This window comes from Rhea pennata, chromosome 1 (genome assembly GCF_028389875.1).
Source record: "Rhea pennata isolate bPtePen1 chromosome 1, bPtePen1.pri, whole genome shotgun sequence".
NCBI classification, from domain to species: Eukaryota; Metazoa; Chordata; class Aves; order Rheiformes; family Rheidae; genus Rhea; species Rhea pennata.
The window spans coordinates 147,720,674-147,740,111 of record NC_084663.1 but is presented as its reverse complement, the minus strand read 5'-3'; positions in this window follow the sequence as shown (position 1 = coordinate 147,740,111).

Here is a 19,438-nt window from a genome sequence, read left to right as displayed (position 1 = left end):
AAGGGGCGATTCCCAAGTCCGAAGGCAGCCTCTGCCCCAGCCTGCTGCCACAGGGAAAATCCTCCCTGCAGGGGACTGTGCCACAGTTTCACATGCTCCTCACCTGGCTTGTGTGTTAAGCCCATACAGTTTATCCCGACCCTTGATATTCGGCTCTGCTTCCTAAGGAGGCATCAGGTTGTCTGAATTTGTATGAGCACAGAATCCACAACATCTTTATTAGAAGGACCTAATCGAGAAGACAAAGTGACACCCATGCAGACAATTTATTTCTAACATCACTTCCCCAATTTCTCCCCAGTGAAACAGTCTTGAGCATCTAGTTATTCTTTGACAGCTAGAGTGATAATAGGAGGATATTTTTTAATGGCGGTGCTATTCAAGATCAGAAGGCTTCACATCATAAAACATCATTAAAGTGTGAATTCAAGGTTGGGAAAGATGAGGCCTTTACAAGACTAATGCAATTAATTCTGCTCATTAACTACAGCCTCAAAATGTGTATATAGAGTGTGATCTCACTTCTGCTGTGGAGGGTTAGGCCTGATTTTTTTTTTTTTTCCAGTGGATTTCCCGGTGATAAGGGAGCATGGAAAGCTACTTGTGTTATATTCCAATGAACACACAGTCATTGCCTGAGGAACACTAGATGAGGTAAAGCTTTTGGTGTGCAGTAACTTCTTGTCAGTGTAAGAAGATTAAATAAATTAAGGTCCAATACTAAATAATTTCAGTAATTGAAATGTGATCGAAAGAGGGTTTCGTTGCTTGTTTCTTTTTAATGTAATCCTTCTCACTCTGCCATCCGCCTCTGCTCTTGAATTCTGGAAAGCCTTAGCTCTCTACAGTTTATCAGAGCTAATTCCAACCTTAGTCCTTCTTGCTTTCTTCTCACAGAGGAATTCGCACAGTGGGACATTGTTAATATAAGGCAACTTTGACGCAAAAAGCAATTTATTTTGCCAGCAGCTTTCAGTATTCCCTTTGCTATTACTGAAGGTATAGCAATTGCATCCTCATAATCAGCCTCTTCTTCCTATTTGGTCCTATGTGGAAGACTATGCTTTTGCTCGCTTGCAATCATTAAATCTGTGTGGTTGTGTGCATGTGAGAGAAAGAAGAGAAGGGGAAAGAAATAAACATCTGTCCTACCAATATATAGCCCTATTAGCTGGGCCCTGGGGAGCTTTCCCTCTCCTTCCCCCCTTGCACACATACACGCCACCTTCCTTCTCTCTCCAGTGACTGTCCACACTGTGTTTCCACAATCGGGCAGCTCCTTGGGGCAGGGACTTCACTTGGCATTGCGAAAAGCCATGCACATTGATAGCATAATGTCATCGTCATAAACTAGTCACTCCACGAGCAGCCAAAGCGATGAAGCCTGCTACCCTACGGACGGCGAGGGGAGGACAAGAAGGGAAGGCAGAGCAAATCGAGATGCTTTCAGCTCTTCCCTGCATCTGGGGGCAAGGAGGGTGGCGTTAGGAAAATGAACTCACAGAAAGGTCTCAGAGCTAAAGCCTAGGAGCTAAAGATCACCATGAGGTTGATCCAGTACAGGGTATTTGGTATTACTTCTTGCTTGCTCTGAAAATGCTGCCTGCAATTTATTTTTTTTTAAGTGTGAATGCATCACTTTAATGCTTGTTTCATAGATTTTTGTTTCCATCTTATGGCCTTAGTATCTATTAGAAACATAGCCTGAAGGCAAACTTTCTCACAGTAGTGCCTTACTTCATTGTATGCTGCAGTACACATAGTCAGCTCTGACAACGTTAGTTCTGCACTGGCACACAGTTTGCTGAACTGGATGTGAGGAGAATTGTGCAAAACATGTGCTAAGTGAAAAAAAAATCCTGAATTGGTCTTTTATGTGAATATTGAATTCCATTTTAATGCTCTCTCTCCCCACATCTAAGTTTTGAAACCAAAATCTTAGAGCAGCAGCCAGATTTGACCTGACTTTGTTTGCAGATCTGAATCCCAACGCTAATGCTTAGATGTGCCTTTCAGGCGCCTCATCTTATCAGTCCTTCTCTGAACTGCACAAAATTGAAGCTGTGATCTGACTGGTTTCTTGGGTCTTCCTTCAGTCAAAACTACCTGAGAGAATATATTTCAGCCTGAAGATAAAAATCAGATAAAACTCTACATAGCAAGTTCTCCAGCTCCAATGGCTATTTCAGTAAACCTAGCCCAAATATTCACATTTAGTAAAACACTAAGAACCAAGGAATTTTTTAAATGAAAGGTACACACTGCTCACACTGTACAGCAAACTGAAAGATCCTCAGCAGTGTCAGATTCACAACCAATTCAGCACTTACTTACCTAAAACTTTGGAGCCTGAATAAATCAACCATGCTCGGGGAAGTCCTTCCAAGGCTTTTCAGGCTGAGACATGGCGAGCATACCTTTGGAGGCAGGTGGGATACGCCTTTTCTATGGCATGGGAAAGACCACATGACCTGTAGACTTCTTTCAAGCAAAAAAGTAAATGCAGAGGCTGTACCTGATGGGGAAAACAGGTTAAGAGACAATTCTGTACTCGTGCTCCATGAGTCTGAAGTATTTGGGGCTATTTTATGGGAAAGGAGAGCTCAGAGGATAGTCTAAAGCACTGTAGTCTTCTGGGTGATAGGCAGCTCAAGCACTCACATAGAATCATAGAATCAGTAAGGTTGGAAGGGACCTCTGGAGATCATCTAGTCCAACCTCCCTGCTCAGCAGGGTCACCTAGAGCATGTTAGACAGGGTTGCATCCAGGCGGGCCTTGTATATCTCCAGAAAAGGAGACTCCACAACCTCTCTGGGCAACCTGTGCCAGTGCTCCGTCACTCTCACAGGGAAGAAGTTTTTGCTCATATTCAGCTGGAATTTCCTGTGTTCCACTTTGTGGCCTTTGCCTCATGTTGTGTCGCTTGGCACATTTATAATATATTCCTTTTTTTCAACTGTTGGAATATTATTCCTTATTCCTCACTCGACCAGATCTGCAATTGGTAGGTTTAAATGTAATGAGAAGCATACTCTCGTTAGGTAAGAAAAAAAAATGTTTTCAAAAGGATCTCATAGATGAGATCCTAAAATCATGTTTGCGTAGCTTTTAACATTTTGCCACATTGTTTTTCCTTAGTGATGTGTAAAACTGAAGCACATTAATACTGCCTGGGAATTAGTATGAGGCAGCTGAGGCAATTTGTTAGTATACATGTCTTTTCTTACAGAATTTCTGTATGGGGGGCTCCAATAAAGTTCTAAAAACAGCAGTTATTTAACTCTACTGACACTATGATTTTTTTTTGAAAGATGTAAATGTGTCTCAGATTTTTATAAAGACGGTCACCCTTACCCCCTGCTTTAATTTACCATTTGTATTTTGGCACTGACAAAAGCCTTATGTTCCTGAAGTTAATATAAAATATAAGAGAAATGATTTATATCTCTGTTTTGTTTTCTCTTTAGTATTGAAAAAAAAGGTATCAGCAAAGTACTATTTAATATGTCTTATATTCAAAGTATTTTTAGAAACATAATCGATAACATTAGCCTAACACTGCTGTTAGAATTTGTAGTTGGTTAATTATGTCAGCTACCCCCCGGGTAGGAAATGGGTATCACAACCAGAATTATATCTGAACACAGAAATGCCTAGCTAAGTCTTACGTTCTTGTAAGAATAAAATAATCTGAAAGAAATAAATATTTGATTTTTTTCATTGGAGGGGCTCGTTGCTTGCAGAAATGTAAGATTCTACTGCAGTTTGGTTCAAGTTCTCAGTCTGAGAGTTTAGTTGAATTAAATACAGATAAAAAGTCCTTGGCTTGCTATTCCAGGAATGCAGGCACCTTCAGCAGTGCGGAGTCCGGAGGGCACCCGCTCCAGCACCAGTAGCACAGCACTGGCTTCTGTAGGAGGTGCCGCTGTGAGTGGCCTTAAGGGATGTTCACACTAGCTACCCCTGAGCATCGAACCCAGGGCTGGATAACAAGGCTCCTTAGGCTCCCTAGATGTCACGAGGCAGAAGCCACAACTGCAATAAAAAGTCGTTCAGCCCTGGGAGCATGGATCTGCAGAGCAAAAAAAAAAAAAAAAAAAAAAAAAAAAAAAAAAAAAAAAAAAAATCAGTGCTGATTTACCAGAGCACATATTTTATTCAGACTAGATCTGATTGGGTCCTGTATGTGAAGCACTCATGCACTAATGGAGGGAATGTGCCGGGAGCTCACCTCTTCCAGCTTGGTTTCATCCTTAGGGGATCCAGCTGGCATGCCCCAAGGCAGCTCTGCGATGAAAACCACGGTGCTGGAAGTGGGGATGATCTGGGTATTCACTCCAAAAGCGTGCTCCTGACCTGAACCGAAACACCGATGCAGTTCATCCAGAGGCTCTGCCAAAAAGTGAGTCATGGCATCTGTGCTGACCCATTCTCTGAAGTCCACCGGCTGAAGGGATACGTAAGGGAAATGGAGCCTAAATGTCACTGGCGTGAGCTGGCACAAGCCATCCTTCCTCTCTTCCCTTCCTTTCCTGCCCTGCCCTGCCATTCCCCTAGCTGTTCAGATAATTGTTCCATTTCAGCTTTTTCTACATCAAGAAACAGTTCTAGTTATTGACTTAAAAGGCTTCTTCTATCTTCTGTAATCTACATTTTGCAGAGCATATATCCGGTTATCCAGCTTTTCCATACCACAGTGAGATATCATAATGAGGATGTATAGTTGGGATTTAGGTTAAATAAAACTCACTTTTAGCTCTTGATTTTTCTGGCAAAGATGTAATAGGAAATCAAATTTTCCATTTCCCAATTTAGAAAAAGGGCTGAGCAAGAAAGAGCTCAGAAAAAGGATTCTAAGGGATGCTGAATTCTTTTTTTTTTTTTTTCCTATGGCAAGTCAGAGAAGGCGTTGGGTATTTGGGACACACATACCAATTCATTGTGTACTGTCCTCATTTTCCCCATGCAAAGTACAAATGGGAAGAAAAGCTCCAGTGGGCTCACATGCTAATTTTTCTCATTGCCTCTTTAACTTGCACAGATTTCTCAAATATTGACTAGGCTTTGAACTCGACCTACTTAAAACGCTGGATACGGCTTTCACTTAAACAAACACCCCTTCGCGTCATGTCAGTATTTTAAGGGGCCTTTGCAGCTACCGTGAACGTTGGGAATATTGCTGTTGCAATAGTCCTTTATATTGCTGCGCATGTTGTGGAGGAAGTCAACTGTTGCTCTGTTGCTCTACGCTTCCTGTGGCTTTCATGGATTTCAATTTTCCCCAGGGTATCTTAATGTTAATTAGCAGAGGGTTGAATTTATCCTCACGTCTGGACCTGCTCTTCACCTCTAGATCAACCTTAAATCCTTCAGATCGACCTTCAGCTTCAGTTGAGCCTGGAACAGAAAGCTCTTTCAGAAGCCAGGCTGAGACAGGCCGCAACTCACTTCCACATCCTCTCCTTGCCTGCCAACAGCAAACTCACAATTTATCTTCCTTCTGCAGCTCATCTCCGCTCTTTACTCCCTGGCATTTGGCCTGCTTTATTTACTCGTTGTTGTTCAGGGAGGCATTTTGTGCTTTTCATGAAATCAGTCCCCAGGTTTCTGATTATTCTCAGCAGGCAAAGCAGCAAAATACAATTCAAAGTTGGGTTGGTATGAAAACTCACAGGCATCTGGTGAAAGAAAGAAAGAAAAATGATGTAACGTTCTGGGAAATTGAGACTGGCATGGATTTTTGATGTATAAAACCCTTTTTCTTCTGCACAGTTTCACAGGGAATACTCTTGCAGCCAGAAATGCCACTTTCACCTGAGAAGAGCAAAATAAATTATCTTTGCAGTGGAACAAAGTTTCAGTCACCCAGGAAGAGAAAAGCACGACATGTCTTCCCTTCCAACAAAATAAAAGTATTCTGGTCTAAAAGGACAAGGAGAACGATAACAGTAATAATAATAAAAGTATCATTATAAAAACAATCTATATTATTATTATAAAATAATATAGATTATATTATAAAAATAATACGTAAGTATTATTATAAAAATAAGAGGTCAAGCTCTGGCAGCAGGGACGGACCTCTGTACCCGGACCCCCTGCGACACCCTGCTCCATCTTCCGCCCTCGCTCCCTCCCCGCCTGATCAGCGCCCGCCGCACGGCAGGCGTCGGGGCATCGCCGGCGCGCCAGCGGCAGCGGCTCCCGCCGCGACCCCCCGGCGCGGTGACAGCGCTTCCTCGGCGCCGCCGCAGCACGACCACCGGCCCCACGCCGCGCTTGCCACGTCGCGCGGCGAGCGTGCACCCATCAGCCGAGCGCTGTTTAATTCTTAAACTCGTGTGTACTTTAACCAGATTCTTTTTATTCAGCTTGCTGGAAAATATTCCCTTTGATGTTTTTGCAGACAGCATCTTAAGGCGTTACTTCGACTTCTTCTCGAGAGCTGCCCTTTCCGAAGTCATTATTACTCATTAGGTATATTGTGCAGAAAGCAAAGTAGGTCACGGATGAAAAGCCCCATCTTAGCGAGAGGCACCAGTACTGCACAAAGCTATTTTCAACTTTCATGAGATAAAAAATGTTTTCTGTAGGATGAAAGCTGTCACTGCCAACTTACAAATGAATGCCAAGTATGTAAAAACTTTCATTTCGGATTCCCAGTCTTTCATATGTTAAACGCATTGTTTTAGAATTCTATTTCAAAGATAATTCTCCGTGCAGAGCGTATACGTCCTGACTCCTGAGGGTGCTGCGTGCTGACATAAGGGGCAGAGCCGCACTCAGCTGGTGCAAGCTGCTGTTGGCTCCGGTGGCACTGGGCAGCTCACACCACGTGAGGGTCTGCCCCGGCTGTCCCCAAAGGGGGGACAAAAAGGGAAGAGCTACCGCGGTGGGCACCCGCAAACCGGGTGACAAACTGCATCCTATATGCTGTGGGAACACCTTACAGCTCCTGGCTACCTGCACTTGGCATGAAAAGAGCAAATCCGCATCTGTAGTCCAGGATGACCTCGAAAGGAGACGTGATGACTTCAAAAGCAGCACTTCAGTGCAAACCGTCCTCACACAGCTATTGCTCTGGATTGTGACCTGCCAGTTAAAACCGAGTTTTAATTTTTGTTTGACTGTTCACCCAACTTCTATTATCATGTTCCTTGGAGACGTCAAATAAGTACTTAGACTATCTGGAGTGATCTTTCACCTCTTACAGTCGGTAGGCTTCGCTCTTTGGCTTTCAATTTAACAAAAAATTCAGCAAATACCTCATTTTATTTGATTTCCCTAAGGACTTAAATACATAGTTTTGGTAGAAACTAGACTGCACTCAAAGTATGTCCCTTCATCCCTTCAGAATATACCCGAAGCCTTTTCAACTGCTATAGAGATAATTAATAAAATCAGGCTTTCAAGTTGTTGTCGTGTATAATAAGTTGACATGTATGGCAACATTAATGTTATTTAATGACTAAATTTGTTTTGCTGGTATAAACACCTTGCTACCTTTCTCTTCTGATTGGAGCAAAGTCAGTTAATCTTTTCATTAAAAATATGGATTCATTACAGTTGAAATTTTGACTTATTTTTCTCTTTAAAACAATAGTTGCTTAAAGTTAACAAGTAAAATATAGCAATATATGGGAAGATCTGTATTTATTATCATACATTAGAATAATATGAATTAACTTAAATACAGTGATCAAGTAGTATATGTTTTCAGCCACGTTTTTAAAGTCATATCCCACAACTAATGGAAGTTATTCACTAAGCATTTGGAAGAAGGGTTTGCTACAGTGATAAACTTTTTTTTTTTTTTTTTTTTTTTTTTTTTTTTTTGGTCAGAGCTAACTTCTACTGCAAATATTGAAATAACATTTTCTGCCTTACATATTATTCAAGTAGCTCAGGTCAAGGACTAGATCATTTAAATTGAAAAGCGGGCACTCATTGAAAAAGCAAGAAAACTTGTTCTCATTCCCTAATCTAGGAATAAAAAAAAAATGTGAAAGAAGGAAATTTACTAGTTCTAACATAACTAAAAGACTGGTGACCATACATAACCAATTTAATTCGCCAGACAGAAGTGGTATGTCTTTTGATTAATAAGTCTGTTAAAATGCTTAATGTGCTATGACAGATTTACTTTTTCCTACATGTACAGCACATCTAAATTAGCATTACTGAGATAATTAAAATAATATCAAAATGTTGAATTTGTGTAGTTTAAATAATTGTTTTCATTCAAATCATGAGAAAGAAGTATCATCTAACAAAAAAGAAATGCTTTATCTGACAAAAAAGTAAGTAACTTAAAAATCAGGGATCTGAATAAATATATGTAAACCACAACTCCATAAATAAAACCTGTGTAGATTTTGTTTACCTTTTAGTCTTGCAAAGATAAATGTAAATGCATATCAGTTATTGAGAATCTGCCTTTGTATGGAGAATTATTTTAAAACTACAAATTCAAAACAAACTACAAACAAGGCTTCACCATCCCCTGTTAATGATTGAAATTGTAATTAAAAACAGTTGCTTAAATCACTTCGATTTAAATGAGTACTACCTGTAGGTATCCATTCGTTTATAATAGAGCTCTCTGAAGACACAAAAATATTACTACTCTGTGTAATGCGGCGGCGAGGGCCGTGCGTGGGAAGCGGCAGGCTTGGAGTCCATGCAGGATCGCTGTCTGCGCCAGACAAATCATTTCACCCTTCAGTCGACTACAAGTTGTCTTGGCCAGGACAAGTCATTAGGGCCCATGACCTTGAGCGGGCCTCCAGAAGTACCTCAGTAGAGAGCAGAGTTGCTCTACATCGCATTAATGCGCGCGGTTTTCCTCACGCGGTTTTCTGCCAATGCTGCATGCACCATTTAGCTGATTATATTGCTCGTCATTTCACAAAAGCGTGAGCCAAACCGCATAATACAGCAAATGGGGTCTGTCTGTCTTGGGTTTTTTTGTGATGCTGTCTGTGTTTCCAGGTTCTCCAAGTGGCCCGTGAAAGACAAAAAGCCAGCAAAATGAGAAGTGAAACAAGTGCAAATAAACTATTGTAGAGAAGAGACACTCGAAATCTTAACTCCCAGTTTCCCAGGGTGGCTTATGTGTATTTTTTGTGTGGCTTGTTAGAGGTGGGCAGGTTTAGCTCAGTTGGTTAGAGCGTGGTGCTGCTAATGCCACGGTCACGGGTTCAATTCCTGTACGAGCTATGCTGAGGGTTGGACCAGATGATCTCTAGAGGTCCCTTCCAACCTTACCAGTCTGTGATTCTACAGCATTTGTCAGTATGATGAGCATATCATGAAAGATTTCCAAGCTGCAACCAAATTCTGAACTGCTGACTCTGGGTTTCCTGCGACTGGCTTTTTCAGGGGAGTGGGGACCCAAAACCGCGACACGAACAGAGAGGTGGAAAAACTTGGTGCCAAATTAAAAGACAAGAACCTCCGACTAGGTTAAACAAACTGAAAAGGAAGCGAAAGCGCTTGTTTGCTTGGTCGGAGGAGAAAAGTGCTCAGAAAGCCCTGGGTGCTTGTTTTAGTCTCACAAGAATAAAAACATGAAACAAGGTCTTGTAGCAAGAGAAGCAAACTCAGAGCAAAACGAGAGGTTCAGCTTCTAGAAAACAAGAAAGTGACTCTGCCTGGGTGGCTCTCACCAGCGCTGACCTTGACTGCAGCGTGAGAACGGCAGCCCAGCCCACGGCGTGGTGGGTGGCGACACGGGACCCCAGGGAGCACGGCCCCATGCCAGAGGGGCACGGGCATTGTCTTCCCTCTCTGCAATATATCCCTCACCATGGGTAGGGTGAAAGAAGCTGCAAAGTACCTGAAGATACAAGACTTCAAATGGAAATTTCCAATTTGCGTTTATCCTGTCTTCGTGGAAAACAAAATGTCAGAAATGTTTTGGGCTTTTAGGAGGAAATAGGAAAGTTGGCAAATATTTTAGGGTCAATTACTTGCTCAGTAATTGAAATAGGGTGCATAGGCTTCTGAGAATGATTTACACTGTACTTAGGCACAGGGAATTGTAATATATGTTGCTTTTTTGTGTGCAATTTGTGAGGCCCACACAACATGCAAGAACGAAGGCATTTCAGTTTCTGAGATTCCCTCAGACCTGCTTTTTGGCTTGCGGTACTTCAACTGCAATGCCTATGTAGAGGAACTGACATGCACATACCGTGTCAGATGTAGAGAATGTGTTAAACTTCTCCCTTTTCAGCAGGTCAGAGTTTCTTTCATGTCAGGTCTGCATTAATGACCCACTGACCTACTTTTCTGATCTACCTGGCAGAACTCTGCAGCCCGGAAACTCGAGACTTTGTCTGGCTTCAGAGATTTGTTTTGTTTAGATTTTGTGACAGAAACCATTAGGAGAGTGACACTGCAGATAAAAATGAAATGTGCCGTGCTCTTTGGTATCACAAGTGTATTTTTTATTTAATTGTGTAAGCGTTATCCATCATGATAGAATTGTCTGTTTCTTTTTTATGGCAGTGTGTTTTATAAGGTTTTCTTCTCCCTCCCTCAAATGAAAAAGAAAAATGAGCTGTGTACCTTTACCCAGAGATTTCTAACCAGTGCTGCTTCTTCGCCTGCTACAGACCAAGAGTAAAGGGAAAAGGCAGGCATAATGGATCAGTGAGGAAAAGGCATCTTCTGCCTGTCTTAAATCATCTACTTTACAGAGAAGCTTAAATTGCTAGAAATAAAAAAGCTCCTTGGCAGCTCAACAACTGCATATAAAACAAATCATATTTTCCAGTGAATCGTAAATGTCACCATCTCAGATAACATTTATGCTTTCATAGAAATAGGAACTTAATTTTCCCCCGTTATATTATTAACTCACTTTGGTGAATCAGATCACCTACATTAAAACAGAGCAAGCCAGTGACTCAGAACAATGATCCGTTTGAAGAGCGAGTGCAGTGTGTGTAAGTACCGAGCTGCACGCAGATGGAACGGCTTCTTTGAACCACCAGATAAAAACTGATCTGTTAAAATTCTGCTAAAAATGGGCACCAAATGCTTGTTGTCAGAAGTGACTGACAGCCTGCGTCCAAAGCTGAAATGAAGCTGGTTTTGCCTATTCATTCAGTGGGTACACGGTGACAGCACAGGAGAGAAGGAGGACCATGATGGGCTGTCATGGAATGAGCTGGTTGTCATCTCTTACTGTCCTTTTATAAATTCTGGTAGTTAAAAGGATCAATAAAAAACACAGTTATTGCAATATTTTATTTCACATTTCAATCTTTCTATGTGGTTCCTATAACTTATCACTTAGATAGCCCCTCGTCACCCTAGTATGCAAACCTGTCATGACTGTTGATAAAGTCATCTCCACAATAATTAAAAGCGGTACTTCATCCCCATGTCACAGACAAGGAATTAAGACAGAAGGAGATGGAATGATCAGGCCAAGAAAAAATGTAAAAGGTGAAACCTGGATCACCTGTGATTCAGTCCAGTGCTATAACCACAAGCCTCCCACCCCCTGTCTCCATCAGCCACTTCATCTGTTTCAGAGCTGTGAGATGTTGACCAGGATACATTCATACAACTTACTGCAGGCAGGAGCAATCTTGCCCTGCTTGTGCTCCCAAACAGCAAGATGTGAGTCATTCTCACCCAAAGACAGGGCAGCCACGGTCAGCCTGGCACCAGGTATCAACCACTAAGATCTGCCATGCCATGGGGTCTATTAAACCGAGCTCTGAGCTCACGCAGCTCCAAGGGGGCTCAGAGCACCATCAGGACTTGCTTTCTCCTATTGACATATTCTTTGCAATAATATAGCACTTGGGACTAAGACTGGCCTTTCGGGGGATAGAGGTGTCCCCCACAAAACTCAGTGGGCTAATTGCACATACTGTGAACTTAAACAGTCAACATTCAAAGCTTACTAAAGAAAAAAATCATTTATCTCAGTCCTGGTGGGTAGACGGACTGGTAGTTGCACGTAAGACAGATATGACTTGATTATAATTTAATTTCTGCTTGACTCATCTACAGTTTAAAGAGTTGCTGCCAGTGACACTGCCATTTTTTTCCATGTAGTTATGTATTTAATTTAAAGCGAAGAAGCCTAGAGACTGACACAGATACTTTGAAAATATGAGCTGCAAGTCTAACTCACACAAAAATATATGTGTGAATGGTGATAGCAAATCCTGTATGCTAGCAGAACACTGGCTGATGGTAGTATTTCAGAATTATACCTAAATGAAAGATTTTCCCTTAGTTTAGAGGTTGCAGCATCTAATCTGGATTGTCATGAATTAGTGTTTTTCATCATGTGACAGAAACATTTTGATATACTAATGAAAGCAATGAAAAACATACATCACTGTCAGATTTCAGGCTGAAAAAGTGATTATATTTTCTCATCATGTAGAGTCCAACCATTCTAGCTACATGTATATTCCACTGCATCCTGCATCCCTTACTCACAAAAGCAAAATGAATCACGGAGTAGACTGCGTAGCTGTTTGATTCAGTTCCTGCACATTGCATAGATTTTTGTAACACAATAAACATCCTTTTCACTAGCATGTTTTGCTCAAAAATGTTTACCCTGCACTTCTTTGGCTTCACAGCTGTTGAGTTTGGGGCTACCTTTGAAGGCAAGTCTATAGGGGTTTATTCCTATGCTTCTGGTTTTGAAGGCTTTGAAGGCTCTGGTTTTGAAGGCTGATTTCAGTTTTTTTTAAGGCACTAATTTTAAGTAGAAACATTTTTGAAGTATCTATGGCTCTTTCAGAAACTCAGAAAGCCCTTGAGTGCCCACAGTTGAACTCAGAAATATTGAGGCATGACATGTTAGTGGGCACAAATGATGGCCGAATTTATTTATTTAACTGTGCAGCACTGGATTTTGGGACCCAAGAAGCAGCCGCTGAGGAAAGACGTTGAATTGTCGAGTGCTTGTGGGCTGACCCCGTTTGAGAGCTCATCTGTATTTATTCTAAGTGTCCTATGGCTTAAGGGATCACAGCCCAATAAAAATTTCAGGCATCTGAGACTCTGTTCAGCAGTTTCTACCCATCCCATCCCTCTCAGTCTCCATACTTGCTTTCATGATCTTTGGGTCGGTAATGCCTTGTTTATAAACCAAATCCTTGCTGACCTAAATCCTCACATACACACTGGCATACATGTAGACTTTCCTTCATAAAAAACAAAAAAACATTTGAAGAATAGTAAATTCAAAGGTTACGCTTGTTTTAATGTGCTTTGAACTATAGACAATGATATTTGTGAAGAAATGAGTGTTGGTTACTTCCCGAATGGGAGCTCCATCCGCCATTCCTCCGAAGGGCTAAGTGTCCTCTTCTCCCTGACCTCAAGTGGGAATGGGGGCACTGAGCACATCAAAGCCTGGCTTCACTTTTTTGCAGGATTAAGCCCTCAGGTCTCTATCTTTCCTCCATGGCTTTTCTTTTGTGTATTCAGCCCAAGAGCTATCTATAATTTTTGTCACTTTCATTTCCAGTATGTCAACATGGATTATGAAAAGTAAGCCACCTTCCGCCCATTTAGTGGAGCGCATCGCTGCGGATAATCGCTCTGGAATGTAAATTAGTTTACTGTTACCTGGTTACTGCTGTTGCATGCCCAAAATGGAGAGGAGATGGCTTCAGCGTGCTGTAGGTTTAACGTGCGGTGGTGAATACACATCCAGTCGCCCCACAGGGGAGCCCGGAACAACGCACAGCGCTGGGATGCATGAGTGGGAATACGTCCATTTGTATTTACAGTGGCACGAGAAGGGATCCCAAAAGCGGGCTTTCATTGGGAATTCTCAATCACATCCATTTTTCCTCTGGAGAAGCAGCCCGAGGTCTTGGCAGGACACATCAAGGAGCACCGTGTGGGAGGGAGAGGGCTGAGCGCCAGCAGGACGGATGACCAGTTTGGGTCACGCACCTCCTTTCCCAACACCAGAGATGGCAAACAGCCTCAGGAGACCCTGGATAGGGTCTCTTGTCCCTGCATGTCACCTCCATGTTGGAGAAAAATATTGCAGAAAGGAGACAGCCCCAAACCGAGTTAGCCCTGTACTATAGTGCTAAAAATTGGTGTGCAGAGAACCTACCAACATACTACCAAATGGCGCAGGGGAAGGGGGACAATTAAGTCCTTCTGCAGTGAAGACAGGTCGCTGTTCCTTTAAAGGAGCAGCAGGAGAACAGTGTTGCATTCGGTGCTGCTTACCCATCCGACAACAAAGCTGCTGCTGTAGTTTTAAGTCGATTGTTGTAGAAGGAACCAACACCCTTTACATCAATTTTTTTCTCTTACAGGCAGACTTTCTCCTATACTGTCTCAGAAAAGCTCTGCCCTTGAACTCAAGGCATTTCTCTGGCAGTGTTCAGTGGAAAAGTACTGGATGGATTACAATAATGATGCAGGTTTGCCTTCCTTTTGTCCCCACAAAGAGCTTAAGTTAAGCATAAAGACACAGATATAGGCACCCAGTTTCCACATTAACGGCTTGTGAAGTAGCAGACACGCTCATCTGCATACCTACATACTCACACACGCACCCTCCCACACAGCTACGGGCACGAAAAAATATCAAACCCCTTAACGGACAACTCAAAAAAGAAATTCTTTGTACTCCTAAGAGCCAATAGTATTTTTAATGGCAGTATTTAATAGACTCACATTGATATCCAGTAGAGAAATGTTTGCTGCCAGAAACAATTCCAAGCAACAAAATGCTAGGCACGTTGTTCACTATATGCTTTAGCGCAGAACTGGCCAAGCCTTGCAGATGTGATCAGCTCTGTCTGGTGTGACCAGCAGTCTGTTTGTGTCTGGGTGCACTTAGACAACAGCAGAGGTTTGCTCCTAAAGACACTGAACAAAACGTGGGGTGAGCAGCAAGGAGAATACACCACTCTCACAAGCACACCGGCAACTGGGCTTTCAGAGCAGGGTTGAGGCTATCGAGGAGATATCTTTTGTTATCAGTGGCTTGAGGATCAGATATTTAATTATGTGCCAAAATTTTTTAAATATGAAGGGTCATACATTCATATTCTATTATTACTTTTTATTGTTAGTCTTTATCTCATGCCATCGAGCAATGTCTGATGAGTAGCATTTTTTCCTCAAATGGGAAAATATTTTTCTCCTCTCACTAAAAGTTTTCAAATTTCCCTTTTCTCTACCAACAAAATTCATTCTGCAATAGTTTTTACTTTGTTGCCAACATGACAGAATTCAGAGACACTTTTCTGAGTTATGCTTGACAACTCATTCAAGTAGCCGCTTGAGCCCTCAGAGATATCTTTTACATTATCTGTTGTCACAGACACTTTTGCTACAATTGTACCTAAAGTTTGTGCATATTCCTTTCAGGTTCCTTTCCTTGAAATGCATAAAGTTAAAGGAAGAAACATTCTTGACAGCTTATTGTGTGAATCCTTCTGACACAGTTTCCACATTTCAGTAGGAGATGAGAACTGATCAGTACAAAGTAGGTCAAGAACTCCTAAGAGACACAGTGACTGCCTTTGATTTTTCTACCTTGAAGTTCAAAGAGCATGAGTAAGTTCATTGAAAAAGCAAGAAATGAGTTATTTAAAGAAATAAGGATTCCACTTTGCATGTAGTGACCTGAAAACTTAAGAAAGAGTGGGTCATGAATCAAGCGGTGTATGTGTGCATGCAAATGTGTGAGACTGCACATACTTTCTGAAAATTGTTTTGGGACAATATAATCATTACTTGACAAAGAACTCTTCCTAGCATTGAAAGCTGTTTTTAAATGAGTTCAGTGAGAAGCTGAATGCTGTATGTTATAACCATATACTATGCTTCATATCAACCTGAGTTAGCAACTGCTTCTGCAAACAGTTTGCTTTGACTGACAACTAAGTGGATTAAAATTTAGAAAGAACAGCAACCATCCTCTCCTCCTCCTGCTTGTATGAGTTGAAGGTAAGTAGGCTGTCAGGATTGGACCTCTGTGGATAGGATCTATATCCAAAATGCCACTTGGCTTTGGGGTTAGGCATTCATAACCCGACCCTCTCTGATTTTGTAATATAGACATTGTCTACATGATTAGAGCTAGTACAGCAACAAAAAAGTAAAGTGATGATAATGCACAGGCAAGGAGTTACAGGACCAAGGCCTAGATCAGCTACAACAAGACTACGTCTGTCAAGAAGAATGACATTTTCCACAGTTCCTCTGTTCAAAGGGCAGATTAATTGGGGAATCTCCAAGGACTTCAGTCCCAGCTGCCGCATTAGCACTGCCGGGTGGGTGCACACATACGCTGAGCCAGGTAATGAGCAAAGAGATGAGCTACCTCAAAGCCTTCTTGCTCCCCTTGTGGCTGCACCTGACCCTGGTTAGCCACTGTTTAGGGCAGATAAATCGTAGGAAGGTTAATGTAACAGATGGAGATAAATGTAGAGAAATGACGGAGATCTTATCCCAGAAATGCTAGCAAGGTCAATTTAAAAGCTGTTACTTGGAAAAATCCCCCCTGTGAGCACTGAGAGATGTTCTGATTAAAGTTGTGTAGGTGGCTGAATTTTGTTGTGTATGTCTGTATCACTATTAGAGATACTCGCTTTGTTTTGTACCAGAGACAGATAGCAAGTAAACCTGCCTGCTGAATTAGAGGTAGTGTGAGTAGAAATGGAAAGTAAGTAGTTTCAATTTACTTTCATTTTATTTTACACACTTTTGTTGAACACCACACATGGCTGCCGTGTGATAAGTAGGTTTTTCATGCTCCTCATCACCAGAAAATGTGCCATAGTATTGATGTGTACTCCTTGTTGCACACATCTTTGCTGACATGAGCACCCTGCTCATGGCCTGGGCCTAGGCCACAAGGAGGGTGTGCTTCTGGGGCCGTTGAGCTGTGCTTTAAGGGACTTGAGAGCAGTCCAGCACTCCTCACTGCTCTGTCCTGCCTGGGAGAACAGATGGCTCAAGCAGGCCTTCCTTCCAGCTCTTGAGTGTCAACTTTGCATTTGGCCAGAAAAGGGTGCCCCCTGGGGCAGTTAGCCAACGGAGAAGCCACATACAGGCAGGAGCAGGAATGTTAGGAGATGGCCTGTTCTTTCTGCAGCCCAAAGTGCTGGTGTTTGACCCTCAGCAGGGCCAGACTCTGCCTCAAGGACCCTCTTGTGTCTTCCTGCTTGGTGCCATGAGGGTCATACCTAAGCAGTTACATTTTCTGTGCAGTAGCAATGGGGAGAAGGAGCCTTTAGCTCATAGAGGATGATTTTCTCCAAGACTTATTCAAGTCAGAGAAATGTAATATATCACCTATGGGCACGTTTAAGGGCCCAGCTCTTCCTGAGCCTAGCACAGGATGTCCAGGTTTTCCGTGATGACCCAAGAGCACAACCTGTCTGTGGCATTATTGACCTCAGTGCTAACAGGCAGCACATGCAAAGCTTAATATGACAAAGCTGTTTACAAACAAACAAACACTGAAATTCAGGGGGATGCTTTAAGAGAGATCTAAGCTATGTAACTGTTTAATAGCAATGTTACAGAAGTTGTGATCGTCAGAGATATACGCAAAGCATCGTTTAGACAGTGAGGAGATATTTCTCCCTGGACTGGCAGATTTAGCCATGAGAAAAGCTCAGATGAGCCCCTGGGAGCACAAGCCCTTCTTCTGGCTGCTCGTTCATTGGGTTCTGCTTCAGACCTTGCTCACAGCCCAAAAGCTATTTTTTTTTTTCTGTCTGCATCAACGGGCTTAAGGAAAGATGTTACTTTGCCTAACAGCCCTCACCTGGCTGAAGGAGAGGACTCTGACTTTGCAGCTCTGGCACAGGCTGTTTGTGAATACTTCTGACTTTTTTTCTGCAGTACAGTGACCTCTGCCAACATGAAGTACATAGCGAACAACAGTTCTCGCTTGCTAACCTGTGAGTCTAATTGGTATTCTATAAAAGTTCTCACAATGCCTTTTAGTCTAGGAAAATGTCAGAAAACACAAGGTTCTGGTTTGGGTTTTTTATTGTTGTTGTTGTTGTTTGTTTGTTTGTTTGTTTTTTATAAAAGTTCCTCCAAAGGGAATCACATGTACCCCAATTGCACAAACACTCCCTCTCAACACAGAGAGCACTTAATTTGGGCTTTTGAAAGCAGGGTTGCACAGTACAAACTTCAAGATGTTTACTTTCTTGAGTATCTTTCTGGCCAATAAGAATGACTTAATTCCCAGGGTGGTCCAAGCTTTGTTCTGTGTGCCTGGAGCCCAGATGCCAGCTTTGAGACTCTTCTCATGAGCCATGTGGAAGCAGCACCTCCCAGGGTTGAGTGCTTGGCTGTGCACAGGCATGGTAGGAGGCATTAGGAACAGCTGGACTTTCTCCAGTGTGCTCACAGCTGTTCTCCATCGCCTCCAACCCCACCACACAGCCCCAGCAGAAGCAGAGCTAAGCCAGATGGAATCAGCCCAGAGACTGCACTTGGCCTCCAGGCAGAATTGTCTGACTTAATAGATTGAAGCTAATTAAGCTAATGATTGATTATTAGATAGCATTATTTTTTTTTCTCTAGTGCCATTTATATCATTGGTGAGAAGGGTTTTGGCTTTGCCCTGATGACTGCTGGGAATCTCACCTAACTTTGGATTTCTGTTAGTTGTTGAAACTTGAACTGGTCATCTGAGATTCACTTTATAGATGATGTAGGGAAATGACTATTTCTGTAGAGTGAGTTGTCTGATTGGCCTTAGCCATCTCTCTTGTTCTTTCTACCAACTACAAAGGGAGTAAAAGGATGACAAGCTCAGGATTGAAGATCTCTATCTTCAGTTACCTAAGTTCAGGTAGATGAATCTCTTGCTCGGTAAGGCAACCTACTAGACTAATGAGAAGCACTCGGTAGCCCCTTTCTCCAGATGTGTCCTCTTGAAAAAGCAGATAAATAAGTAGGATACTTACTCAGAAAATCCTTATGTCCTATATGTGCAAAAATAAAGATTGCAGTCTCTGGAGTATGGTGGGTTTCTGGACTGTTTCTGGGGCAGCCTAATTTCCTGTGCTCAAGAACTTTCCTTTTATAAGAAAGGGTAGCGAGTCTCCATCAGATTTTTCTCTTCCATCCCCCTTAAACAGAGAAAGTAGTGCTGTCAGTGAGCATGGGGATCATTGTGGTCTGCCTCTTTCACTGCAGTCCACCACCTGCTGATCACCTCTGCAGTATATTGTAGCTGTGGGGGTCACTCTTGCAAAAGTCCCCACTTAGTTCTGCAGAGCCTCCAAAATCCAGCCAAACCTGGAAGCCAAACTGTTTGCCTGGGAACTTCCCTCCAGCAATTTCAACAGAAAAATTGGAGAGAAACCCTGCTCACCTTAGTATTTCTATTTCTTCCTCCTTGACAAGAGAGCTTTCAGCTGGTGGACAGGTATTGAATTTCTGTGT